The 19517-nt window shown below is 39.3% G+C and overlaps 1 long non-coding RNA gene across 1 annotated transcript; it reads right to left on the bottom strand.

Annotated features, from left to right (window-relative positions):
* Positions 1 to 403: 403 nt before the first annotated feature.
* Positions 404 to 17745, bottom strand: LOC138918294 (uncharacterized). Its single transcript, XR_011427445.1, has 2 exons — positions 17520 to 17745; positions 404 to 3696 (listed from the first exon to the last, which is right to left on the bottom strand). It is a non-coding gene; the product is annotated as an uncharacterized lncRNA (long non-coding RNA).
* Positions 17746 to 19517: the final 1772 nt, after the last annotated feature.

Below are 19517 nucleotides of genomic sequence, written 5' to 3'. Positions count from 1 at the left end.
TAATTTTATTAAAGAATTTGTTGTAATAATTGAGATATTTGCATGATTTTAACCTATAGTTTTAAAGGAAAGCTTCACTGAACTTAAAATTCTTGGTTAATAGCATTTTTCCTTCAGTCCTTCGAATAGATCATCTCAATGTCTTGTACCTTTCATGGTTTCTAAGAAGTCAGCTCTTAATCTTATTATTACCCTATATAAGATTCATTTTTCTATGGTTGCTTTCAAGATTTCCACTTTATCTTTGAATTTCACCAATTTGACTGTGATGTATCTAGGAGTGGTGTTTTTTGTGTGTTTTTTCTTACTTGGGTTTGTTGAATTTCTAGATATGTAAATTAAAGTTTTTCATCAAATTTTAAACATTTTCAGCCATTAGTCCTTCAGATTTTCTTTCTGCTCCTTTTTCTCTGTCATCTCCTGTGACTCCAACTACTCATATGTTAGACTGTTTTTATTGTCGCAGACATTTTTATGATTCTATTCACTATTCTTCAGTCTTATTTTTTTCAGTTTTTCAGATTGGGTAATTTCAATTGCTGTCTTTAAGTTCTCCTTGTTTTTCTGCCATGTCTAGTCTCTTTAGTGCCCATCTAGAGGTTTCATAGCTTTAATATTTGTTCTCTTCAGCTTAAGAATTATCATTTAACAATAGTATTTATTTCTTGATTGAGATTGCCTATGTGTTTATTCATTGATACCATATTTTCCTTCAGTTCTTTGCGCATATTTATAGACATGATAATCCTCCCTGTGGGGAGCCCCTTATATGCCTAAATACTTGGCTCACTGATAAGTTTTTCAAACATAGGGGAAACCACAGAAGACCAGGCTTACAAAGCAGTGCAAAGACATAGGAACAGGGCAAAAAAGCAAGAGAAGCTTCCAAGGATATGAGTAATTTACTACTTGTTTGCTTTGGGTTCTGTCTTCTGATCTTTAGATTTTCTGCTCCTTGATCTTCCCTCAATTCAGAATATACTCATTTAAGAAGAGAATCAAATTCACATATCCAGCTTGGCCTCACTCCACATTTAAAGAATAGATTTCTTTCTGCTCCCTACCTGCCCCTCTCTGGTGTCCCCTGGGATCTCCTAACATGTGAGTAGTTTAGCTATCAGCCAGGGCTTTGGCGAGTGTAGGTTCTCAATTTGAGTCTGTTGTTTTCATGCAGTGAGTTCAAAATTTTTAGCCCTTCCAGTGCAGTTTTCTTGAGTTTATTTATACTTTTAGACATTTCTTAGTGAATTTTAACAGTTTTATTTAAAGAGTTTTCCATGTTTTATTTATTTTTTTTTGAGGAAGATTAGCCCTGAGCTAACATCTGCTGCCAATCCTCCTCTTTTTGCTGAGGAAGACTGGCCCTGAGCTAACATCCGTGCCCATCTTCCTCTACTTTATATGTGGGACACCTACCACAGTATGGCATGCCAAGTGGTGCCATGTCCGCACCCGGGATCTGAACCAGCGAACCCTGGGCTGCTGAGAAGCAGAACATGTGAACTTAACCACTGCGCCACCTGGCTGGCCCCCAAAAGAGTTTTCCGTGTTTTATAACTATCTGTTGCAGGATCATGGACTCACTCTTTTCTCCACCATTACTGGAAGTTGATCTTGACTTTGAATACTTTCACTTTTTTATTACCAGTAAATGTACTTATTTCACTTCATTTTCAAAGAATGATATTTCTGTGTACAAAATCCTACATTGGCAGCTATGTTTCTCTTAGTATGTTAAAGATATTTTACCTTAAGCTCCTGTTGTTGCTCTTGGGGAATCAGCTCTATGTCTAAATTTCACTGCCTATTTCTGTAGACTGTTTTATCTCTTTCCTTAGTGAGTATTACTATATAAACTGCTATAATATATTTTCATTTTTTAAATATCTTGTTAGATACCTCTCTTTCACCTAAAATGTAAAGTTCATGGAAGCAGAATTTTTTCTGTTTTGTTCATTGCTTCACCCCCAACATAGAAAGTAGATGCTGTCACATAATAAGTATTCAGTAAATATTTGTTGAAGGAACCATGGGGGAACCTTTGTCTGTGTTCCTGAGGCAGTTTGTCTGTGTTCCTGAGGCAGGCTGGGCATAAGCTCAACTCTGCTTAAGGAATGCTTTTCTAAGTTCCTTAAGGAACATGAGACTAATCATGTATTGTTTTTATTAAGATTCAAGTGAAAAGGGGAAAAACAATGATCTATTGGAGCCAGTGTATATTATACCAGTAACTGATCAATAGTAAAGAAGTAGTTATTAAAGTGTAGCTTGTTTAAGAATTACTCCAGAGAGTCTAAGTCAGGAAGGATGGAGTGATACCGGGTAATGAACCTTTCACACTCACATCTCAAACTTGGAGAAACCTTGCTCAAAAGAATCACAATGTGCTCCCTGTAGCACGGGAATGGGTAGTTAGCAGCTGAGTTTGGAAAAACATGTCCTTCTCTGACCAGTGTCATTACACCGACGAGGGCATATCCTCCTTCTGCGTCCAGTCTCTAATCTCCATAATAATTTGCTGGGATTCCAAGAAAAAAACCAACTTCCTCGTGCTCCAGCTTTTGTCTTTGAGAATTAATTGTGGACTTACATTTACACTTTCATACTTACAAAGTGCTGAAACTGCATTCCTGGAGGAGAACTGAAAACAGTAAAACATCTATAATAAATGGAGATTACACTGGAGAGGAGCTTATGGGATCGCACTTCGTTCTCTTGGACTGGCAATATTAAAATGCTCACCATCTGTCTTCCATCAATATTTATTTCTTTCACATTTGAATGTAGCCCCAACTTGGAGACAAAGGGATAAGAAATATATTCTAAAACTTGTGGGGAAGAGAGTCCACTACTTAACGTCATGCCTCTTGTCTGTTGACCTGTTTATTTCAGGCTCTGTTTCCATAATCCACAAATTCTTGCTACCACCTGATACTTGAATGTAAAGCATTAAAGTGTTGATTGCAAAGGTTTTGTTTTTAAGGGTCAGAGAAGGGTTAGGACATGCTGGGTCTGGATTTCATTCTTTTCTAGACTTCCTGTGTAATTTTACGCTCCTCCATCTGCACTCAGGGTCCTATTAGAATAAAAAAGAGATTTCAGTCGCTTTCTTTCATTGGGGTGTGACTGTGTTTCTAACAGCAACCTCCCAATAAAGGTGCAGATACTTATGCGAAGAAAGGTCATTCTTAATACACCTTGAATTTGGAATAATGCGTTTAGGAAAATAAGCTTTACACTTTCTACCCAGCATATCCTCTTACTTTCAATTTTAAAACAAGCAAGTCTTCCCCAAAGCTGTTGTGAGATTTCCTTTACTAATCTATTGAATTGAAGCATCTGCTTTTTGAGCGTCTATGAGGATGGTGGCAAAATTATGTGATAGTTATTGTTTTTAGCCATATAGTAAGTTTTCCCATGCACCCTTCACAACTCCGTATAATGGAAACTTTTGTTCTCCACCCCAATATTAGGGGATAGGAATGAGACTCAGTCTTGTCCAATAGGAGCACCCATCCCCCTGGCCACGTAAATTGGTTCAGAGGTAACAACGACATCAGCCAACCAATCAGACTCCTTGGGATATTTCTATTGGGACAAGGGTGGAAGGTTGTCTCTTACCTCTGTGGTCTGCTTGCTGGAAGGATATGAATCTTAGACCACTGGCAGCGGTCCTCCTCATCATGTGGGTGGAGTCTGCCAACAAGAGGAGAGAACGAGGCCCACACTGAGACAGAAGCGGAGTTGGTACATGACAGAAAGAGTCTGGATAAACTGGTCTGGATGTATTTACTCTTGATGCTGGGGCCACTCTTTCCCTTCCCAGTTACATAAGTCAGTATATATAGATTTTTTACTTTAAGCTAGTTGAATTGGGTTTCTGTTATTTGCAAATGAAAATATCCAGACTAAAATAAGCAACAGCAGCAACAACAAACAGAAATGGAAATATAAAAAACCATGCAGGAACTTAGTAATCCCTTGAATTGTACACATGAATGTTTTGGATATGTCATAGGCCTTGTCATTTTCCTTCATACCTTGGTTTTGTGTCAGGATTCCTTTACCCCCTCATGTATCCAACATTAATAAATTGTAATTTCTTGAATAGGGAAATAGAGAACTCATAGTACTAAGTTTAGGCAGATCCTGGACACATAGCCTTCTCGAATTCTTTCATAACCTGGCTATACTGCCATGTTAAGCTTAGGAAGCCAAGAATCATTATGGAGCAGGAAATGTCTCTTTCTCAAGGGGAGAATTCCAGAGTAGCTGGACAGGTTCATTCCTTTTGGGCACCAGGATTCCTAGCTCTAGCTTTTTAACACTTTAGGGGGAATTTTGCCTTCGCCATTGGAGATGTTACTTCAATGCTTACAAGTCAGAAGGATTAAAGATAGGGCACAGCTTGTCATACGTACGGGGACACTTTTGAGAGTGAGAGGGGTCCCTTTTAATAATTAGACCTGGGACAAGAGATGCACACCAAGAACATGCTGAAAAAGAGGGATGTGTGGTCATCCCAGCTAAAGATGCCTGGCTCTTTTTCTAGACTAGTGGCTTTCAAACTGGTTCCACATTGTATTTACCTGGGAAACTTTAAAACGAATACAGAAGCCAGGTGTCCCCACCCAGAGATTTTGACTGAATTGTCCAGGGTGGGATCTGGGAATTTCACTTAAAAAAAAAATCCCTTCAGTGATTTTACTGCACAGCCAGGTTTGAGGGCGATAGCACCTCTGCTTGAGTTTAACTATTTTCATTTTAGTATTCAAGTGTTGGAAGCCTGAGACTCAAAAGGCCAGAATCTGGTCTCTCTTCTTCCATTAGCTACATGTGTGAACTTGGACAAATACTTTTCTGGTCTTCAGTGGTTCATCTATAAAAAGAGGAGCTTAGAGTTGAAAAACTCTAAGACCTATTGAACTCTGATATTCCACAGTCCTGATCCTGTTGAAGAGCTCTTCTTTCAAGGGATTAAAAACTCTTGAAATCAAATCCTACTTTCCCCAGTCTTGGATCGTGACAGAACATTACTTGGAGGAAGGATAAACCAATTTGATTTTTTAGAAGCCAAGGATTTGTGGTATAAATGAAGTGACAGAACATACCCACATATTTGTTCCAGTGCTGTCTGACAATGCTTAGCTGTTTCTGTGCCAGCTGAGAGGATGAAAGTCTTGCGGCCCTCAGAGAGATTATGTAATCTTTGCAATCTAATCCAGCACAACATCCAACAACTGAAATGTCGAAGGACAGGCTTGCTTTTCCCAGAAAGAATTTTTATGGTTTTATATAATGGGGAGACACTGCTGTGGGCCTCTTACAAATGACCCAATTCAGTGTGTTCTATCTACAAATGGAGACAGACTGAGGAGTATACAACTTGTCTAAAATGGAAGACCCGGTTCAGGGTGTGAAATGTATTTTAAGTCATTTTATGACTCAGTTTCTCATTCCCTTTAAGAACAAGATCCTTTAAGCCCTTAAGAGCAACACTGAATTACTTTAAGAAGTCTAACCCTATAAAAACCCTCCCTCCCTGCTCTGCTCCTTTAGCTCCTTCTGGGGTAATGCGTCAGGTGAGACGTGCTGAACCTGCCTTCTTCCACGCTCTCCGTTGACCTCTTCCTCAAACTCACCGACTAGCAATCCTCCCGTCCCTTCAGCGTCCTTTCCCCATCTTCTATAGCATAATCCCAAAGAAATAAAGTTGAGGGGAGCACCTTGTTACCTACCATTTAACTCGAGTGAATCGTTTTTTTCCCTAAAGATTGGCACCTGAGCTCACATCTGCTCTCAATCTTCTTTCTTTTTTCTTCTCCCCAAAGCCCCCAGGACATGGTTGTATATTCTAGCTAGAGGTCCTTCTAGCTCTGCTACGTGGGATGCAGCCTCAGCATGGCCTAATGAGCGGTGCCATGTCTGCACCCACGATCCGAACTGGTGAAACCGTGGGCTGCCAAAGTGGAGCACGCGAACTTAACCAGTCGGCCGTGGGGAAACCCCCTGAGTTAATCACATTGAGCCTATTTGTCCAAAAGCGTGTTTGAGGTCCCACTAGGTCTTCAGCAAACCTTTAAGATTTACACTGCTCCAAGTTTTTTTTTTTTTTCCTTGCATCTCTATGTCTTGGCCTGTAAGACTCGAAAAGATATCCATGCAGTGAAATACTATTTTTCCTTTGCCTAGATCTAAACCCCAAAGAAAAACTCCATTTCCTGGCAATGGAGTATCCAATGGTATTGGATGAGAATTAAGGGGAAAGCAATCAGATTTAACTAATTTGCGTTACTGTATGAGTAGGACAAAAAATTTATGCAAGCTATTTATGTATTTGTGTTACTTTTTTTCTCTTTCTGTGTGTTTTCTACAAAGATTTTAAGTTTTTCCTAATATGCATTTCTTAGAACAAGTTGAGTTCCTATTTTGGGGTACTTGGTGTGCATTTCCCCAAAGAGTGGAGCTGTAAATGATGGTTAGCTGATCAACCAGCCCCCCAAAATCTGTTCAACTCTTCTTGTGGTGTACAAACACAGGACCATCAGTAACGTTGGAGGACTGGTGCGCAGAGAGGATCTGAAGGGGATGCTCAGGGCTGGAAGGCATTTCCCCTTCTTTTCCTGGCAGAGTGCTGGCCATAGGTACTGCTGCAGTGCTCACCAAGTGTCTCTGTGTCCTTCCTCTTCAGACCACCCCCCAGCCCCGCTGGGTTCCTAACCACAGCCCTTCACCCCACCTTTCTCACAGAGGCCACCTTGCTCCAATATTGCCAATCTCTTCTCCATTCAGCTTCTTCAGACCTCTCAAATAAGATCTCTCTTTTCTGAAAGTCTTCATAATCACGTTTTAGTATGAAAATAATCTGACTGAAATATAAGACTCCAAGATTGTACTTTAAAGGAATACACATGTTAACCCAAAAGCGTCTCCAGTAGTGGAGTCTTGGGTTGTCTGGCTCATTAAATCACACAGCTCTGCAGAGGGAGGGACTGTCTTGTGGCCAAGGGGCCCAACTCATCTGTATCTCTCCCAGAGCTACCTCCCCTTTCATATCCTCTCTTCTTTCCTTTAAAAAGGAAATTATGGAGTTTATTTACATAGATCACTTATCTGGAAGATAAATATCTAAACAATCATATTGTTTTAAAAATATTTTAAAAAGTGTTCACTATTTTCTTAAGTCAATGCAAGAATGATTTCCTATTTGCTCTTGTGCAGCAGTGCAGAAGTGCCAGGCGCGGTGTGATCCAGGCAGCTGAGGACCACACAGGGGGCGCTGTTACCATCAACACACGCGCGTGATCAAGCAGATCATTGTGAATAGATCAAAGTGACTCCAAGAGTCCCTTTTATGAAAAAAAAAAGTGATTTTGCACTGAGCGGAAGGCGTCCCAGCTATGGAAGCCGAAAGAGGAATTTGCTCAGCAAACGCGAGGAAGAGCAGGTGGCTGCTGCTGGGTCTTTCCAAGCGGAGTCCCCTGGTTCCACAGGCTGCTGTGTACGCTGCATCTGTACACCTGTAGTGAGTGATTCTGACACGTTGCAGGTGCACATCAACACAAACTTCGCCAAAGTACACGTTCCATAGAGCTTCGTGACTGTGGGATTTTTTCGTTGGTGCCACTTTTTTAGGAAGTGAGTGTTCACTGCAAATTCTGATTTTTGTTCCAAGGATGATAAGTAAAATGCATTAGTTATGGTTTTTGAGTACAGTCATACCCTCTTATCCACGGGAAGCACATTCCAAGACCCTCAGTGGACGCCTGAAACAGTGGATAGTACTGAGCCCTATAGAGACCATGTTTTTCCTATACATCCATACCTATGATGAAGTTTAACTTATAAATTAGGCACAGTAAAGATTAACAACAATAGCTAATAATAAAATAGAACAATCATATCACTACACTGTAATAAAAGTTACCATAAAATCCAGCAATCTCAGCATACGATTTTTTTTCTTTCCGTGTTAAGTTGAGAAATTCCACCTTTTCACTTGATGGAAGCCCTTTATGGCTTCTCTTTGGCATATCTGAATTGCAGCATCACTATCCTTGGGCTTTGGGGTCATTAGTAAGTACAATAAGGGTTCCTTGAACACCAGTACTGCAATACCGCAACAGTCAATCTGATAACTAACTTGGCTACTAAGTGATGCTGGGGCAGGTGGGTCTACAGCGTGGATCTCCGGGACAGAGGGATGAGTCACGTCCCAGGACGGACAGAGCTGGACAGCGAGAGATTTCATCATGCTACTCAGAATGGTGCACAATTTAAAACATACGAATTGTTTATTACTGGAATTTTCCATTCGATGTTTTCAGACCGCAGTTGACTGCAGGTAACTGAAATGAAGGAAAGCAAAACCATAGATAAGGAGGGGACGACTGTATTTTTTAAAACTTTGTCCTTTGGACACAGATGGCCATACAGCTTCCACACTGGAAATGGTTTGTATTATTATTACATCTATATCACAAGACTATTTCTGAAGCTTTATTTTTCATAAGCATAAGCTAACAGGCAAAGTAGGTTGTAGTTTATAAAAGCAAAGTTGTTATTTCATTTCATTAAACTAATGGGAGAGAACTAATTGCAGAGGTTAGCATAATCAGAATCAATTAATAATTGTTTAATATTCTTCTGGATCCAGATCAGTATTTCACATAATAATAGGAGAACGCAGGCACAATCATGGATTAAATACCATGTCAACTAATCACGTTAAACGTGCCGATTTAAATGCCAAGGGAATTAACGTGACCTTTCATTTATCAAGAACTGTTGGCATTTTGAAAAGAAAGGATTTAGAAAATACTTTTCTGTGCATACTTCAAGACACTCGGTGACTATCTGAACTTATTTCTTTCAACAATAGTCTTCTCTTCAAATTCTATGTCATAAAAAGAGCTAAATGTTTCTGTGGAGGAAGATTTAAGTATTTCTCCAAGTGGGAGAATCATATTAACACTCAAAAGCTCTCTTGAATGTGTACTTATCTTTTTACATATTAAATGTATGTCTCAACTACGGCATAATTTGAAATTTTGATATATATGGACAAACCTTCAAGCCAGAGGGGAGGTTCCACCAGAAGCCCGTTTTTCAGGAGACTTTTAAAAGCTAACTCATCATTAAATGAGGCAAAAGTCAAGTAAAAATGAGCGCAGCCGTGGTAGGCGTGATTCTAAGATTGCTTCTGAAGATGTTCTGCCCGAGTCCTCGCACCTGTGGGTGTGCTGAGCAGGCACGTCTACGATTGTTCTCTTCCATGGCAAGGGGATTTCGCACAAGTGGCTGAGTCACTAATCAGCCGGCTTTGAGCTAACCACAATGCGGCTGTCTGCATGGGCCTAATCGAATCACGTAAACCCGCTAAAGACAAGAAGTTTGCCTGGCTGGTGACAGAAGAGGAAGCCAGAGAGATTCAAAGCACAAGAAGGATTTGAAGGACTTTGAAGCTGTCTGTGAAGATGGAAGGGACCATGTCAAGGTCTGGAGAGAGATCTCCAGGAGTGAGAGCGAGGGACCCCCGGCTGCCAGCCACCCAGGAAATGTGGACCTCAGTCCTGCAGTTGCAAGGAGCTAAACTCTGCCAACACCTGAATGACCTGGAAGCAGATTCTCCCTCAGAGCCTCCAGATGAGGCCCCAGTCCAGGCGACGCTTGGGTTCAGCCTCGTGAGGCCTCAGCAGAGAGCCCAGTCAAGACTGCCCGGAATGCTGATCCGCAGGACACGAAACAATGAATGAGTGCTGCTGTAAGCTACTAAATTGGTGGTAATGTGTTATGCAGAATAGAAACCTGCATGTGGGCCTGAGATGAAAGTGTTCTTTCTCAAGGAGGGTCAGAGCCCAACCACCTCTCAAGCTTGAGTCTTGTGTAGAAGAGGAGGACGTTTAGGGGAAGATCACTGGGGACCCCATTACACGGCCTGGAGGGGCCTATTTAGACAAGAAAGCTGAACTGCATACAGCTTGCTGTAAAACAATCCAGAAAAAAAAGGGTGGGGGCAAAACAAGATTACCACAATTTTGGTAATTGTTGAAAATATGTTTAAAATTTCCACATAATTTATAATATATTTCTATGTAATACGATATGATATATTTCTATATAATTACATGTGTTTCCATATGATAACGTATATGTTTAAGTACATATGATATGGTAAATATATAATGTACATTTAAAATTTCCAAAGGAAAACCAGGGAGAAACACCAGAGGACTAGAAGTAATCAGCTTCTGAAAGATAGAAGGTAGCTCTGATTCAAGTGAAGACAGAAGCATGACCCAAAACAGGCAAAAGAGAGACCTGATGCAAACAAAGGAGGAAAGCTTAAGAGTGAGTGAACCTTCCAACGATGATCTCGCTCCGGACGGTGATCAGAGCGATGGATGGAGACGGCTGGGGTGGCTGGCGCCAATCCTGGGACGATGGGCCACCCGCACAGGCAGCAAGGTGCGCAGAGGCGCTCAGAGGAGATGCAGAAACCCAGGTGGCTTCTCTGGAGGAAGAGGGGAATCTTTCCAGCTCCTGGCACGTCACGCCCTGCGGTAAAGGTGCTGCCTCGACCCCACAGTTACTCAAGATCGGCTGAAGCAAGAGGCACAGCTCCCGTACCCACAGGGGAAAAAGAAATCTCCAATAAGGTAAGAATTGCTTTTTAAAAGGAAAACCAGCACTATTAGAGTGAGGCAACAAGAACAAAAAGGCAGGATAAATAGCATCTGAAGCAATAAACTTAATGGAAGAAAAGAAAGAAAGTTAAATAAAGTGCAACGTTCCGAGATGAAGACAAGATGATGCCACTTCCATGGAGAAAGAGCAGAATCGTTATAAATATAGTTATTTGAAAAGAACAATAAAATATACATATTTTAATAATATTTCTATTTTTTGGAATAATTAAATATGCATAATAAGAAAGAAAAATAAAAATTATGGTAATGTTATTAACAATTAAGATTTTAGTGGAATAAAAAATAAAATTAAAGGAGTTAAGTAAAAACTCTATAATATTCAGATAAAAATATCCAGTAGAAATCCCTTTTGGATTGGAAATATCCATAGGCACACACTTCTTACCTCTGTCTGCTGAAAAGGCATGGGAGCAATGGCAACCCATAACGATGAGTACCCTAGTACCCGACTGTGGTCTCCAAACACCTTTTCTCTCCAAAAGGAAAAGGAGCGAAGTTTCTTTGGAGAATGCCCAGTATGAGCCTGGGCAGAGAATGCACTAGATAAGCCGGGACATCTTGCTGTGCTAGAGAGCAGGGAAGCTGTCAGGGATGACTAACGTCATTTCGAAAAGACGCAAAGCCAGTTTTGACTCACATTGGCTAAAGAACAGAAATTTGAACATCAAAAAGGAATCACGACTATAATGGATAGAAACACGTCAAACATGTAAAAATCCATGAGTTCATACTAAAACTCCACAATTCTATGCATAGACATTATTGTTGTCTTCTGAAAACTGTGAAATAATTAGCATTTATCTTGTCTTTTATGTACAAACTATTTCAAGATAACAAAAAGTTGATGAGGAAAAGTTCTCCTTTGTAGAATAATCATCTCTATTGTTAGAAAAATCAATATTTTCCTCCTCTAATAATGGTTAATACAACATTATTAATGGCTACTAAAATACAAGATAACAGCTTGATAAGCATCTTTATAGTGGATGGATGGGGCAGACAATACCTGAACCAACCGATTTGCCTTAACATCACTAAGAGAGAAGGAACTGCCTTCGCACGGCACACTAATACGACCCGTGTACGAATCTTGCCAAAAGCTGAATCTGAATCTCACTGAGCAGCCAGATCTAAATGTTAGTTTAAGGAAATTCAGGTGACAAGAAAACCATGCTAAACAATACCACAAAGATGCAATCAACAAAATCCAAAATATGGGAAGTTCTACAGGACAAATGACTTCATTTCTTCAATAAACAAACAGTATTTCAGAAATGAGTGGGGACTGTCATGGAATGAAGGGAATTAAGAGACAAATCAACCAAATGCACTATGTGGACTCATTCTCGTTTGAACAAACCAACTGGTGTAGATAATCAGAGAAAATTGTTCATGGACTACATGTTAAATGATATTAAGGAATTATCATTAAGAGTGGTAATGGTACTGTAGTTAAGTTGAAAAGAAACGTCCTCGCCTATTAGAAATATTTAAGTACTTATTGATGAGGTGATAAGATGTCTTGAATTTGCTTTAAAATGCTTCAGCAAAAAAATTATTATATTTTCCATATATGTGTACATGGTATGTGTGTAAAAATAGATCAGTAAAGTGGAAAGTGTTAATCGTTTTTGAGATTAAGGATATATATGTGGGGTTTAATTATATACATGCAAAAATGCACACACAGCTTTAATATTCACTCACAATGCAGCACCAAAGGGCCAAGAAAGAAGATAGATCAAAAGACTTAAAAAATTTCACTGGAAATGCAAATGGAGGGACCAAAGAAAATGGAAAGGGGAAATATTTGCAATTTTTCTTTTAATTTCAGAACTTTAAGAAGGCAGAAATTTTTATAGTGCCAAGTAGAATAAATGAAAAGATCTATTTTCCGGACACATCATAGTGAAATTTCAGGACATCAAAAAAATCTGAAAATCCTTTAGAGAGGAAAAGACATTACGTATCATGCAGCAAGAATTGGAATGACATTTAACTTCTCAGTGGTAAGATAAATACACAGCAATGGAAAAATATCTCTGATGGTTTAAGAGAGAAATAATTCTTTTCAGCTTTATTGAGATATTGTTAACAAAACTGTAAGATATTTAAGTATACAACATGGTGATTTGACATCCTATATGTTGTGAAAGGATCCCCCATCTAGTTAATTAACACGTCTGTCATCTCACATTTTTACCCCTTTTTTGTATGAGAACATTTAAGTTCTGCTCTCTTGGTAAGCGTCAACTATACAATATGGTGTTAACTACAGTCACCATGTTATACATTTAGATCCTCAACTTTACTGCTCTTATATCTGAAGGTTTGTACACTTTTACAACCCTTCCCTAAGGAGAGAAATAATTTTGAAGCTAGAATTTCATGTCATTTACATGAAAAGACAAAAATAAAGACATTTTCAGTTATTAAAATGTAATTCTCACATACCCTCTCTGAAAGATTAACTGCGGAATTTACTTAAGAAAAAAAATCAGTAGTGACAACAAAAACAGGTATTAGTAATTATTAAGTATTGTTTGTAAGGAGTAATAATAATAAAATATGTAATTAAAAACCCAAATGATCTCAATATAGGAAGAGGAAGAAAAAAATGTATTTGGGTGCTATGGATAGGATTGACCCAGCATTACTTATAAACTATATTTAAATATGTGTTAAAATTTTAAGGTTTAAAATATAAGTGCAAAAATGAAAAAGATAGGCAATATCAAGTGTTGGGGAGGATACGGAGCAATTAGAACTTTCATGCTCTGTGGTGAGAGTTCGCGTTGGTATCACCACTTTGGGAAACCTGCCGTCTACCAAAGTTGAATGTATAATGTATGATCCATGTATGATCCAACAGTTTCATTTACAGAAATACAACCAACAGAAATGAGTACTAACATGCATCAAAAGACTGTGCTAGACTATTTATGGCTGTGTTATATGTGATTCCCAAACACTGGAAACTATCCAAATGTCTATGAACAGTAGAGTGGATAAATTTTGACATAGTGACACAACGAAGTACTATACAATAATGAAAATAAACAAACACTACATGCAATGATACAGATGAATCTCACAAACATAATGTCAGCAAAAAAAAAAGATGTTGCCTGATTCCATTTATATCAAGTTCAAAACCAGGCAAACTAATCTGTATGTTAGAAGTCAGCGTAGCGGTTATTCTCGGGAAGGGGATTAGAACTGGAAGGGGGCGCAGGGGACCTTGGGATGCCAGCAATGTCAGTCTTAACCTGGGTGTGAAAAATCATCAGGTTGAAGACTTCTTAAACGTCAACAATAAGAAAAAAACTACCTGATTAAAAATGGGCTGAAGACCTTAACAGACACCTCATCAAAGAAGATACACAGGTAGAAAATAAGCAAGCGGAAAGATGCTCCACGTCATAAGTAATCAGGGAATTGCAGATGAAAACAACCCTGAGATACCACCACACACCTGCTAGAAAGGCCCAAAGCCAAAACAATGCGCCACGGTCACTTCGGAAGATAGTTTGGAGGTTTCTTACAAAACTAGACACACTCTTACCGTTGATTCAGCAATCATACTCCTTAGCTTTTACTCAAAGGAGTTGAAAATTTATGTCCACAGAAAAACCTGCACACAGATGTGTATAGCAGTTTTATTCATAATTGCCAAAACTTGGAATCAACCAAGATGTCCTTCAGCAGGCAAGTGGATAACCAAACGGGTACATCCAGACTTTGGGATATCATTCAGTGCTAAACAGACATGAGCTCTCAAGCCTTGAACAAACAAGGAGGAAACTCAAATGCATATTACTAAGTGAAATAAGCCAATCTGAAAAGGCTGCCTACTGTGTGATTCCAGCTATATGAACTTCTGGAAAAGGCCAAACTATGGACACAGTAAAAAGATCAGTGGTTGCCAGTGAGGGGTGGGGTGTGGATAAATAGGCAGAATGCAGAGGATTTTTAGGGCAGTGAAAATACTCTGTATGAGACCATAATGATGGACACATGTCATTAAACATTTGTCCAAACCCATAGAATGTACGACACCAGCAGTGAACTCTACTGTAACCTACGGACTCTGGGTGATAGTGCTGTGTCCGTGCAGGCTCATCGAGCGTGGTGAGTGCTGTGGATAATGGGGGAGGCTGTGCATGAGTAGGGGGCAAAGGGTATATGGGAAATTCTCTGTACCTTCTGCTCTATCTTGTTGTAAATCTAAAAGTGCTCTAAAAAATACAATCTTCAAAAAAACCATCAAGTTGTATGTTTATGATTTCTTTGCTTGAAATCAATTTTCAAAAATTTAGAGAACTCCTAAAATAATCTTAAAAATATCAAACTTCCAAACTGTGGATTGAAGTGAAAACAGAATGACTGATCAACACAAAAATAAGTAGAAGAGGAAACACCAAGGAATAAAACGCATGTTAAATAGAGCACCAGACAGGACGTGGCAGAAATCGCCAAACTCAGGCATCTCGAAAATGGGAGCGGTTTAATTTACCTCTTAGAAGACAAACATTCTCAGATACAGTTCAGTTTTAATTAATTAATTAATTTTGTTTTGAGGAAGATTAGCCCTGAGCTAACACCTGCTGCCAATCCTCCTCTTTTTGCTGAGGAAGACTGCCCCTGAGCTCACATCCGTGCCCATCGTCTTCTACTTTATATGTGGGACGCCTGCCACAGCATGGCTTGACAGGCAGTGCATAGGTCTGCACCCGGGATCCAAACCGGGGAACCCCAGACCGTTGAAGCAGAACGTGCAAACTTAACCACTGTGCTACCGGGCTGGCCCAGTTAAGTTTTAGATCTAGTCTATATGATTTATAAAAGGTCCATTTAAGCAAAAGGACACAAAAGGTTTAAGACAGTAGGTGAAAAAAATCTGTAATAGGTGAATATTAACAAAAAGAAATCTGATATATTAATATTTAATAGCAAAAAAAGTAGATTTCAAGACATTAAAAAGGACAAAGAGAGATATTTCAGATTTATTAAGGAAATAATCCATCTAGAAGGAAAGACAGTCAGTAAGTCTTCAAAGTACGGCAGTCACTAGAGAAAGGTCGAGACCATGGTCATGTGAGGGAACTTCATGTGCCCTCTCTCACACAGAAAATATGTATTCTGCTCAAAAACAAACAGAACGTTTACAAAATGTACTTACATACCACATAATTTTATTTCAAACCCTGTAAAAATGAAATTTCAAAACCTTTTACTAAAGATAAGAAGCCAAATTATCATATAATTATAGGTGTCGATCAATCATGAGTGTGCGATTCTCCCATATTAATTACATGCTTTTTGTGTCGTAACTGCAATCTGATTTATTAAAGAGTGAAATTATACAAGACCATGATGAGCTCTAGTTATTATCGCTCAGGGCTGGCCATGTGAAAAGCAATAATGTGAATGGATAGAAATATGACCTACGTCTCAGAAATTTCCTTAATAAGAAGCCTTGTGAGAGAACCTTGGACTGTGCTGGTCTTCGTATCAATCTTAGATGTCTCTAAATTCAACCCCTTTTACCCCGTGAGCTCCGGGGCAGAAGAGAGGAATCCGTCTTACGTGCTAAAGGCTATTTGGGCACAACAGATGGTAGCGTCAGCTAATTCAGGCATTCCCCAGTCTTGCCGCAGACAACTGCTCAGGCAGCAAGTGTGTGCAACTCTCGGTACCACCACCAATACTGCCTCTCTGCTTCCCTGTTTGTGTCACATTAGGCACAATAAAGGCCTTGTGACCGGGAGCTCCGTGAGCTACAGTGCCTTGAGGCTGAGTCTGCACTGGCAGAACAGCACGCTGAGTCTCTTGCTTTGCCAAGAAATGTCGTCACACAGTAAATGGGAACCGAGTCTAAGTCTGGGCTCCTTTCTGACGCAAGAGGAAGGATCTTAGAAGAAATTTCCCCCAAAAGAAGACAGTTGCTCAGTTGTAAATGGAGCCCTTGTTTAAGATAATAAACCAGTTATTCATTTTGACTGAACATGTTTTCAATTGGAGAGAAAGTCTAGAACTGTATGTTCTAAAACCAATTTATAAATTTTCTACGAGACACTCGTCTTTTGTCCCGCCTTTATCTACTTCTCTGAAGAAAATAGTGTACTTGATTCATAGCTTTAGAGAGCATGTTAACAGCCAATTGAATATTAATCGTTGGATTTTTCACCCCCAACCATACAAACGTCACTGAGTGTGCATGTGTGCACGTGTGTGTGTATGTACACATAGGTAGTGGTATGCTGGTTAATGTTTACACACTGGACTCTCTGGAGAACAAAAGGGCTGGTTTGTAAGTTTGCTGGTTTCTGTGATATAAATACTCCCTTCACGACTGATTTCAAGCTACCAACGCCATTCCTGAAAATTTAACCATCAGCTGTTGCAAGCCACTGGGAGCCAGTTCCAGCAACCAGTCGGGGGGAAAGCTCTTGAACCATCAAAATCAAATTGGCGTCTGTATCTGTATCTTGCTATACCGAGTATGTAGTTTAGGTCGTATGATTTATGGTAAATGTAATCTATGGTATTCTACTCAATTATATTTTTACTTAGGCAAAGATTCTGCAGCACAAATATCTTTTTATACCATCAGCACGAGTGTGAGATGGTTGAATATGATAGCACAAGAAAAAAATCAAGGCTGTGGTAGGAGGAAACTCTGCAGAATAAAAGCAGATTTTAAAGAAATATTTTAGGGGCTCTTTAAAGCAGAGTCTGAAAACAATAAGCAGGTCTTTGTGTTGGTTTGTTTCTCTTTTTAAATGCGAGGTAAATCATAAGCATTACCTTTGTGCTCTGTGTAGCCCTGAGAAGAGCTTCTCAAGCTGTATTTCAGGAGCGCAACGTCAAAGCCGTGCTGAGAGCTTTTCCTCTGGAAGCAGACAATGGCTTTTATAGACGGGAGCGGTCATTCAGCTTCCCTCCCCGCCTGTGTGCCTCTGAAAAGCTTCGTATGATTTTCAAATGGGAGAAGTGATGACTGACATCTTCTCTCAACTTAGAGATGGGCCCCTTTTAATCGGGAAACCTGGAGGGTATGGAGCTTCCTTTTTTCCCTAAGTTATTGTGCCACTTAATTGCTGTTCAAATTTTTGAAGTAAGACATCATTTTCCAAACATCAGTAAATTTTGTTCTATTCAATTTTATGCATTATACCAAACAACACACACACACACACACAATTTAGAAATTTTTCAATTCACATGAACTCTCCAAGAAATTGCACTTCTTAGTAAAGAATTTTTGGAATGAAAGGAATTCAGAGGATGGGTCACACATTAATCGACACTGCCAGTCCAGCTGACACAGCCATGGACGTTTGGCAATCAGAGTGGCATTCCACCTCTGAAAAGAGCAAAGCCAGCCTGGCAATAACCTCAGGAATGATCACAAACACTTATTGAGCACTTACACACATCAATTCACTGCAGGGTTTTTGATTGTATTTTATAGTTGATTAATTAAGGTTTCACTAGTAAGAATGTCCACAGTGTTGGTAATAGTAATTATCTAAACGAAGTGAAACCTCTTGCAGATAACGGGTGCCAATCTTTTGCTGTTAGCAGGCCCTTTGATTCTACTATTTGTCATCGTGTTCTAACATTTTTCATGCCAAGCTATAGAGAGAGCTATTTTCATGAAAGTGATTGCTTCACTTTCAAGTACTTCCAAACGTAATTTTGAGTAGTAAATACTTGAGAATCTATTTTTGTACTTTCAATCAATTCATCAAATGTTTATGAAGACTCTACCACGTGTCAAACACTATGCTAAGTCTGGGAGAAACCCTGGGCTGTGGCATCTGGAACACTTGGGTGAGGTGTCATGAGATGCGGTGTGTGTCCTGTTCCCGATGTGCGACCTAGAGGAGAGTTTTAGATGCCTCACCAAATGGTAATTCCAAAGCATAACTTAACGTGTCCTCTTAGTAGTAAAATAAATGATGAGCAACAGTTACTCAGGTGAGCTTGATAGATTGACTGGAAATATATAAAAGTGTATGACGAAGTTGCAAATGAACCATCAACAATTTGATCAAAATGCTTTAGTTTGTTGAAATATGTTTAACTAAATATCAATAACATCATTAATATCATTAAATGTCATTTTCAAATCAATGATCGTCATTGAATTTTCTCATTTCTGAGCTGAATCATTCTCAGTATGCTTTATTTCTACCATAGTCAAAAATGCTGTCCATAAATAAATAACAATAGAAAAAATATTTAAGAATGTAGGTAGCAAGATGATTCACATTAGCGGTTTTCAGACCTGGATATAGTAACTCTGAGGCCACCTAAGACTTTCCACAGAGTGTCGAAACAAAGATAGATAGTTTTACGGAAATAAATCCGTTTAAAAAGGTTCTCTTTCATGACTGTCTACTTTCTGCTTCACAAAAGAAAGGGCACCACCTTAGGGCGGGGAAATCCCTGGAGCACCACGGACACCATTGGAAATGTTGGTCTGGGTGTCGAGGAACGTAACGACGGGGTAAGACATCATTTTTTGCAATCAGGGAATATTCAGTTCCTCGCCTTAGAAAATTTAAGAAGGAATTAAACTAATTGTCAAATGATAGATTGAAAATATTTTTGATAAGAGATTGCATTAGTCAGGGTCCTGCAGAGAAACAGAACCAATAGGATACATATATATAAAGAGAGAGAGAGATGATAGAGAGAGAGATGGAGATATAGACAGACAGACAGATAGACAGCGAGCGAGAGAGAGATTTTAAGGAATTTGCTCACATCATGGTGGGGGCTGGCAAGTTTGAAATT

This window comes from Equus caballus, chromosome 16, assembly GCF_041296265.1.
Source record: "Equus caballus isolate H_3958 breed thoroughbred chromosome 16, TB-T2T, whole genome shotgun sequence".
Lineage (NCBI taxonomy): Eukaryota > Metazoa > Chordata > Mammalia > Perissodactyla > Equidae > Equus > Equus caballus.
The sequence above is the reverse complement of the archived record's forward strand: the minus strand, read 5'-3'. Positions and strand labels throughout refer to the sequence as shown.